Source organism: Notechis scutatus, chromosome 6, assembly GCF_049901735.1.
Source record: "Notechis scutatus isolate UNSWTSFEM ecotype Mainland chromosome 6, rNotScu1.2, whole genome shotgun sequence".
In the NCBI taxonomy this organism is placed as follows: domain Eukaryota; kingdom Metazoa; phylum Chordata; class Lepidosauria; order Squamata; family Elapidae; genus Notechis; species Notechis scutatus.
The window spans coordinates 42289978-42299606 of record NC_142014.1 but is presented as its reverse complement, the minus strand read 5'-3'; positions in this window follow the sequence as shown (position 1 = coordinate 42299606).

Below are 9629 nucleotides of genomic sequence, written 5' to 3'. Positions count from 1 at the left end.
AACAAAGTCCAGCTGCCTTTTTAAAAAGCACCTGTGGCTCATCACTTTCCAAAGCTGATCTTTTTTTCATTTAACTGTTGGTTCATATATTTCTTTTTCATTACATTAAAAAATGCTTATACTTTCAAATTATACACCTGCCATTTTCTTTTCTGGGTGCTCACTGCACACTTACATATTTATGTGGATCTCTTTCCAGTTTTTTCCTTCCATATCAAACCCATTCTTTTTCTTCAAGCTGACTGAAATATCAAATCATCTAAGCTGAAAAGATGAAATGGTTCATTGCATGAATATTTAATAAAACAACAAAAAATAATGTATCAGTTCTAAATAACTAAATGCTGCACAAATACATTCTGTAGTCATGTATCCACTGATTTGTTGGTTAACCCAAAAATTCAGTCTGGAATAGAAAAAAATAATAGAAACAAAATAGAGGGATTGCTATCATCTGTTCTTGATAGATTTTTTAGCATGTTTTAACAATTGGAGTTTATATTTCTTCTTGGGTTGCTTTAGGTAATAAAAAACTCAGGAAGATTATCACTACCAAGAATCTTTATACTATAGTGTTTCCTACTGCTTCACCTGCAAGAACTCTATTAAATCTACAGGTGGTTTGGCTCTCATGAAAAACTCTGAGTGGCTTTAAGAATAAATCCATTTCAATTATAATCTTAAAGATCTTAGATAATTTGTTTCAGTTAATCAGCTCTAAATCATGATTTCTTCTATTTCCTCTTAAAATGAGAACAATAGTGGAAAGATATGAAAATAACTGAAAAATGTGAATTAGTTCATAGTTCATGATATCCAGCCATGCATGGTTAAGATCTGCGTCAGACAGTTTAGATTATGTTGTTGAATGGAAAGCAGGATTATTTTGTTAAATTTCACCAGGTTTTCCCCAACTGTGGTGTATATCTCTCTTGATGACATAGTTGGGTCCAGCTGGAGTCAGAGAAGGGGACCCATAATGTGCCACCAACTCCAGAGCCATCTGCAGCCAACAGATGATGAGCAGCTCTAGCAACACCAGACTTCTATCTGAACAGGCAGAGAAGGGGGTCAGGCCATCAACCAACACACAGCTGCCGTTGTTTTTGGAAGATGAGGGCACAAAATTACCTCTCCCTCCCAATGCAGTGGGTTCAACAGACTGCAAAAAGGATAAAGCAAATGAGTTCCTCAAGGCTGCGTGCAGCAGGAATCTAACCCTGCTTAATGAGGTACACTAAATGAACTATACCAGGGTTGCATCTATTAAAATGGAGCAGCAAGTACAAGCTGTCTGTTGATAACAACTACCCTTTAACTCCCATTTTGTGTGCCTTGAATTTGTGAACAGTGCAACTCTGGCTTTGAACCTGGATCAGCTGATGGATCTTCTACAAGCTTTGACCTTCGGAATCTGTCTAATTACTTGCCAGTGTGCCATTTTAATTTGGAATTTTTGTAGGTCAGGGTTGTCAAACTGGTAGCCCACGAGCCAAATATGTTGTGCACAGGCCACATGCACCTCAGGTCTGCAAAGGCTCAATACCTCACAATATGTCATGATACATCACGTGATGCAGTTGAATTTGACACCCGTGTTGTAGGTCAAACTTGGTGAATTTTCTACGCTGTAAGAGCATGTGTTTACAAGCCTTGTTTAGTAAAGACAACTATTGGCAAGTTATAATGCACTGTAAATCAAGAGTGGGTTAAATAGATTTATTAGCAAATAAATTATGTGCTGTATATCTGAAAAGATAAGGAGTCTTTATGCCTGATTCATTGGGGTTGGGATTTTTTTAAAGAATAAAAGGTTGAGCCTCTGCAATGTTTAAGGCATGGGTGTCAAATTCAATTGTGTCACGTGAGATATTGTGATGTATCGTGACATTTTTACCTTTGTGGACCTGGGGTGGGCATGGCCTGCATCTGACGCATCCGGCTCATGGGCCACCAGTTTGACATCCCTGGTATTCATTTGTCTTTTGACATACCACACCAAACTGGTGGTCTCATCCACTCTGGCATGTTCTAGAGTTTGCCCTCAAGTTGTTCATCCCTGCTTGAAAACCATATTCTCACTGGAGTTACACCTATAGGTAGCCCTCAACATGACTGTAATGGAGCCTGCCCTTTACTACTGTACGTTGTGATGGTTGTAAAGCAAGTCACCCACACGACTGACCTGTTTTTACAACCTTTTCTATAGCAGTCATTAAGCAACCTCTGTGGTTATTAAGAAAACCCATTGTCCACTATGGGCCATTTCTGTAAGCACTGGTTTTTGTCAGAACATTGTAAATCAGGGTCATGTAACCATAGGATGCTGCAAACACCTGTAAATGCAGGGTAGTTGCTGACTGCCCAAAATTCAGTCACAAAATTGTGGGAAGGGGGATGGCTGTCAGAACTTTGGAACTGGGTCATAAGTACTTTTTGGGTAATTGTCATAATTTCAAATGGTCACTAAGCTACCAGTCATAAATCAAGGATTATCCCTACACCACATACAGTCTACAGCAGTGGTGGTATGCTACCGGTAGTACCAGACTAGTTCAGCAGAACCGGTAGTAAAAACTGACAATCAGCTGAGAGGAAAAAGAAGAGAAAAGTCCAGGATCAGCCCTCCCACCTGCCCCTGCATTTTTCTCTTCTTTATCCACTCAGCTGATTGGTGCTGCAGGTCTCAGCTGGTATAGGGAAAGCTGCACATCAGTGTTAGGCAAAGCACGCCAACCAAGCCACGCCCACCAAATCAGCGGTAAAACAATTTGAATCTCACCACTGGTCTACAGCACACGTGTACATACACAATTGCCAGTATGAAAAATGATGTCTCATACTGCTATGACTTGTGTTTAATTTGTTTTAAACTAGAAGGGGATAGCTCAGAATTGCTTTAATCAGTGTCTACCGATTATACAGTGTTTCATTTCATAGATTTTTCTCTCTGATATCTTTTTAATGCTGCACTTTTGAACATCAGTGGAGAACAGAAGGTTTCAAATAACAGATTCAGTAAATAAAAGACACACAATCCAGTCTGTCTATGTTGCTAGAAAGCTGCAAGTTGTTTTATTTGTCATTCTCTCCTCTCCACTAAATTGTTCTGACTGAAAGATGATACCTTTCCATCAAGCTAGAATAGAAATAGAAATAGAAATAGAATACTTGGCCAAGTGTGTTTAGACACACAACGAATTTGTTTCCAGTACATAAGCATTTGCTGCTATTTTGTAAAAATCAGAAATCAAAGCTATCTTACTAGTTTAATATTTTCCAAGTGTAACTAGGGAAAAAAATCTTCACATTGTATTTAGGTAAAACATGATAACAAGGGAGCATTTTTTTTATTAAAAATGTTTTCTTATTTTTCTTCCTTTTCCAGAAACTAACTCCTTCTGCAATAAGCTATATTGGGAAGAATGAATACAATTAATATTCCAGACATGAAGAAGGAACAAGGCCAACTCACTGGCCATCGTCTACAGTACAGCATTTTCAATAGAAACAGTGTCCATATAACTGCAAAATGTAACCTCAAAGAGATGTGTGCCTTTTAAAAAATGAATATATTTATGATTGGATAGGTTTTTATGGACAGCAAAACCTCTCCATTAACAGAAATTGTGTAAATGTGTTTGAAGTTACAATGGCACTAAAAAAAGTAATTTATGACCATTTTTCACACTTACAACCATTGCAGCATCCTGTTGAGCAACACAGCTTCCAAAATATCCACTATTATTAATGTTTTTATAGCTCAGCTTATCATTAAAATGTAGGAAGATACAGTATTTTTAGAAGAATGCACCATAAAAGGCCTTATTAGCTTCAGACAAATAATATCAACCTCCTTCCTGTTAACTCCTTCCAGAGAGCTTGATTTGTCTCCTTGGGCATACTTCTCAGATTGCAAATTATTGTTTCTGCAGATCTTTCTATATCACTTGCTTTCCACTAAATCAAAACTGTGTTCCTAATTGGTAAGCCTTATAGACCATGATCTGTTTCCATTGAGTCACTTTTAGTGCTTGTTCATTTATCACAGCGAACATAGAAGCTGAGCATTTCCTGTTGAGCTCTTCCAATTTCTAGCTTTTTGTGGATCTAGTTCACTTTGACAGAAAACTAATGATCTGGCCAGAAAGGAAAAAGAGAGGGACTTTAGAAAGTCAATTTCATTAGGGAGGAAGAAAAGATAGTTATGGGAGCTATGTTATTGAAGCTCCTGATTCTGCCAATCATTTCTGCCTTTTTACCACTCTTGCTGAATTTTGTAAGCTTTCTTTTTTTTACATTTTCTTTAAAGGAGAAATATAATGTTGCTGAGATTAATATTCCCAAGTATATAGTGCATAAACCTGCACAACTATATCTAAGGTGTTTGAAGGGTGTTGGAGTATCTTACTTTTTATTGTAAAATAGTCTAACCGGTGTTTGCTAGCTTTATTGGTTTCCTATGCCATAGACCTTTCTCAGATCAGTGAGACAAGGCGATCACAGCCATCTTGCAAAAATAAAGTTTGCAAACAAATGAACTGAAGAAGAATTCAAAACTATTAAAAATAGGCATAATAGAAGCAAAAAATAAGAAATTCTAAGGAAACTGTCAAAACACTAATTTAATATGATGTCCATTTTCTAAGATAACGTATATGGAATGGTAGGTTCATAAAGTTTGATGTTCTGTTTCTGTAGCAGGTGAGCTATTTTTTGTGGCAAGAGGCTAACCTGTTCCAAAAATTGCAGTCTGCCTGAGGAATTAGAAGTCAAGTACAGATTTCCTTAAAAAGAAGACTGCTTTGAATTAACAAGCTTTACTTAATTGTCCTATTATAGTTTTAGGGAATACTTATTTTTGAAAGTAAATTATATCGACAAAAATAATATTTTATGGTAAATATAGCACGTAATACATTAGATAAGCAAAATTCAGCTATTCCAGTTTCTCTCTTACTTTGTTGGCACAACATCCTGATTAATCATCATCACTGTCAAGATTGAGTCTACCACGTGCAGACTAAGGAGGGTTAACTTATCTCTCCAAGCTACTTTTTCTCCTTCTTCCATGTTATCAGCAGAGATTCTACTTTCTCTTTTCAATTCCATGATGTTTATTTCTTACTCAAACAGCGTGTGGCTAAACTAAACTATAGCTTCTGAAATGAGACTGGAAAAATATAGTTATTTTTGTATATAAAAAGCTTGTTTTTATATAATCCATCTTTCTACTTACATACCACTCAAGTTTGTTAAGACAATCAAAATGAAAATATAGAAGACAAGCTTATTGGTGACTGTTAGTTATAATGGCTATTGATTTCTTCCAGTATGATGTCCCAGAATAAAAATGGGCACAGCTTATTGAGAAACACAACCAGAAGCTGTTATGCCTTCATATACTGCTTAGGACATTCCCAGTAATATCTAGTCTCCTGTGAGAGCAGAAAAAATGTTTTCCTTTCTTGTTCTATTTGCTTGACATGTTCCCCAAACATTTATAAAATCATAGTCACTGAATACCCCCAACTACAGACTATGCTACCTGAAATTCCTGAGATAGCAGCAGAAGACAAGAGGACCACAAGAAGGAATGATGTGAATTAAAGAAGTCTCATAGCATTACATTGAATAACTTTAATGTTTTCTCTCTCTCACTAAAGTAAAAATTCACACTACTGAAATAATATAGGATTGGCCATGCTAGTGCTGCATGTACCTTTCTTTTATAAAGGAATACATGAAATGATTAATCACTTGCCATTTTTCATAAAACTATTCATTCGAGGGTTTGGAAAATTAGCAGTGTTGGATTTGCTAGTAATTGGATGGAAATCATTAGGTATACCATAAATGAAGAACAGAATAGGAATGTGAAAAGCAGAAAGAAGAATAACCACTTCCATACTGTTACCAAGAACGCTGCACCATTGTGTCCATGAAGTCATCAAGAGTTGTGCTCAATTCATGGGTGACTTTAGCTCTCCTAACTGACAGCTGATACAGACATTGGCTGCTCTGTAATATTAACCTGGATTGGGTTTGGTTAATACTTATATAGGATCTACAGGAAATCCAAGAATATAGATTATAATTGGATATTAAACAACAAGCACACAACATATATACACAACAGAGAGAGAAAGAGAGAGAGAAGATATGTGTCCTCTCTTTCTCTAATATGTTCTTCAGTACTCTTCAGTTTCTGCTGATGGTGTTCTACTGTTCATGTGTTATTACACTGCAGTTGAGAATATACCTTGGATGGTTCTTTGGAGAACATGGCATCTTCTTGGATTCTGTATCTCTTGTGTATCTTCTTCACATGGTAGCCAGTGCTGTGAGCCTTTGTTTAGCAATCTGGAGAGCTTCAGATGAAATCAGGACCTTGTATTTTTTTTCAGCAGCCTAGTATTATCCCTAATTGTCACAACTTTCTGCTATTCCACCAGTTGACTAACCAGAAACCATAATTTTATGGTGCCAAACTTCTGCTGAGTCATCACAAATAAGTAGAGTTCTTACCATTTGAATAGATTGTCACATAGGCTGTATACTGTTTGTTTGGTTCCTGAGACATTATGATGACTTAGACATGTTGCCTGATGAAAACATAATGAGACAAATATTAAAATATTTAACTGGGTAGGTATTACCTGTGGATGCTACATCATTTAGAGGGAAATGTGTATTTGTGTGTTTCTTCAAAGAGAATACACTAATATTGTATCCTTCTTAGATACCTATCATTGGCATAATAACATGATTTTTTTAAATGAAAGAGCAGCTGCATTTCATGTAGCTGTGTAAATGTGACAACTAAATATTTTTCATTTACATGGTCTTGTCACATTGAATTAAACCTGCAAATTAGTGAGTACCGATCAAATACAATATTCAGAATTATTAGGTACCAATATCACTTTCAAGTAAACACAAATTCAGTTGTAAGTCAGCACATTTCACAATACAATGTGTACAAAGGAAGCAACCATTACCTTTGAATAAAATGAATTCAGGACTGAAAGTCGTTTAGTTTAGGGTTGTAGCATCCATCAGCCCCACACTTCTGTGATTTCAGTGTAACATTTTCACAGCAGCCTCTTTGCAATTTATGTTTCAATATAAGAGATGGAGAATTACAGCTCTGCTTTTCCAATTGTTTTTTTTTTAACAGAAAATAGGAATCTTTTGCTTTAGAGGACAAAATGTTCTTGGACAGACTTATCTGGACTGATAGCTGAGGGCCAAAGTCTAAATCTTATGGGGAAAAAAAGAAACAAATCCTCTTAAAATGTAGAAGATTGGACCAGAATGTGGTTCAATGCAACCCATGAATTCTTGTGTTGTGAAAGTAGCTACTTTTCTTCAACAGTTGCTGAAATTCAGCAACATTTTTTTTTCTTTCCCCACTGAAAACCAGAAGAAAAAAAGTTTAAAAAGCACATAAATAAATATTGTTGTGAATGGCATGGCCTCATCTATATTGAATGTTGATCCTACACATTATTTCTAAAAAAAATATTATTATTTGGGGTCCTTGTTATTAAATGTTCCTTTAAAGTAAAAATGGACTATGTTTCTAAAATCTATATCCTTCAATGGAGAAATCTAAGTGTAATAATTATTTATTTATTAAATAAATTTATATGGTTGCCCAACTTAAACACTGCATGCTGGGTAGCTTACAATAATAAACAAATCCCATACTATGTATTACTCAACTTTCAACTATTTTTTTAAAGGCCACCAAAAAATCAATTGAAAAAGCAAATGTGTGTCATTTAAGTCTAATTCACTTTCTGGGAACAAAAAATTAAGCAAAACAGGAAGACGGTGCTATAACTGAGTCAGTGAAATAAATAATAATCTGTTGGATTACAGCAAAACATTTGGAGATTAATACTAACAGCATTGCATCTGAAGAGTCTAAGTGTCTGGATTGAGAGAAAGATTATTCAAAATTTCAAAAACGAAAAAAATAATCTTATATTTCCTGCTGATGTAATCTTGCAAATATTACTCCATTGCCACTGGATTCCCAGTGTACAAAATGGAATAGTAATTGGTTTATTGAAACAGATCGAAATTATGTGCAAAAGACTTTTATTTTTCTTTCATGCTTACCTAAAAAGTATTTGCAGCCAATTATTCTTGAAAATATTGGATTAACTTAATTAAATCATTGACTTTTTAAATACTCTTTGTGAATATTTCTAAATGAATTTTAGATAATCTTAAAATGCTAGACTTAATCCTTCTTCTTGATTGCATTATAGTAGCCTAATTAGATACAGCTGTTGATACCTTTCCTACAGCTGGCAAAGCTCTTTATTTGGGTCACCTGTATCTCCTGGGTTTTAAGCTGAATTCCAATGTAAAGAATTCTTGATGCAAAAAATGGGTTTTTAAAAAAATCTTTAAATGAAGCTATGCAGAAAAATTAATCAAATGATTGTCACTTGAAAAAGTCATTTTTATAAAAAGACAAATACAATGAAAAATCAAATGAATATTTACACTGAAATATCTATCTTTTGGAATAACTTTTTTAAAATTGTGTAAAACCTACATAGTTATTTATTAAAAAGTAGAGCAACCTTCATTAAAAATGGGGAGAGTTCTCTTCAGTATCATTGAAGGGTAATATGTTTGAGTCTCTATAAGGTATTTTATTAGCTCTGTAGCTATGGATTGCAATGTGAGAAATGCAAACATCCCTCTGCTGTTCCATTTACAAAGCTAACTGTATGTAAGCAGGCAACAGAAGAGAAGTCTGGAAAGAATTTCTACTAGTGATATTCAGCAAGTCTGCCAGACAGAAAAAAAACAAAAAAAAAAAAAACCTCATGTTTTTAAAGTACTCTGTAGCAGCCAATAATACAGAATGAATTAGGAAGAATTGAACATTTTGGAATTAGGGCAAATAAATGGGGCAGACAACAGTGAACTCAAAGGAAGCATCCCAGATAAGACAATTAGAGAAGGAGGGCATTAAACCTGGTCTCTTCTGAATACAAAACACGAACTCTACAGGCAGGTAGTTTCTACTTTTATTAGACTGGCTCCAAATCAGGGCATGCAACTGAATGCAGATTTCAAAATTTTCTCTTACCCAGTTCCCTATTTTTATTTTTTTTATTTTTTGCTTTCTGAAAAGCTTCCCCCTAAGATTAAAACTCCTGATGAATGTTATGATGTATAACATCAAGAAGAGAAACAGGAGAAACATTTGAAAATATAAGAACTATGAGGGGGAGGTTTTGCTTGCAAAAGGATCTTTTTTCAAGTCATTCATGGTATTAAGAAGAATAACCCAACTCCAGAAAAGTGGTTGGGGAAATCTACAATTTCAAGCCATATTAAGAGTATGTTGATCAGGATCCAAGTTGTTAGCTTTCACACACATGGACCAAATCTAAACCATTGCAGTAAAAACTTATACAAGTTCTTCAAATAGAAGCTTGACTGATTTCCTTCCAAGACATAATTTCAGAATATTATTCCTATGAGTATAAATATTAAATTCACCATTTATTTTTTATTCCACTTTATCTGTAGTAGAAATTTAAAAATATGGTATATTCACTATATTAACAAATGTGTGCACTGTTGCTTAACTACTG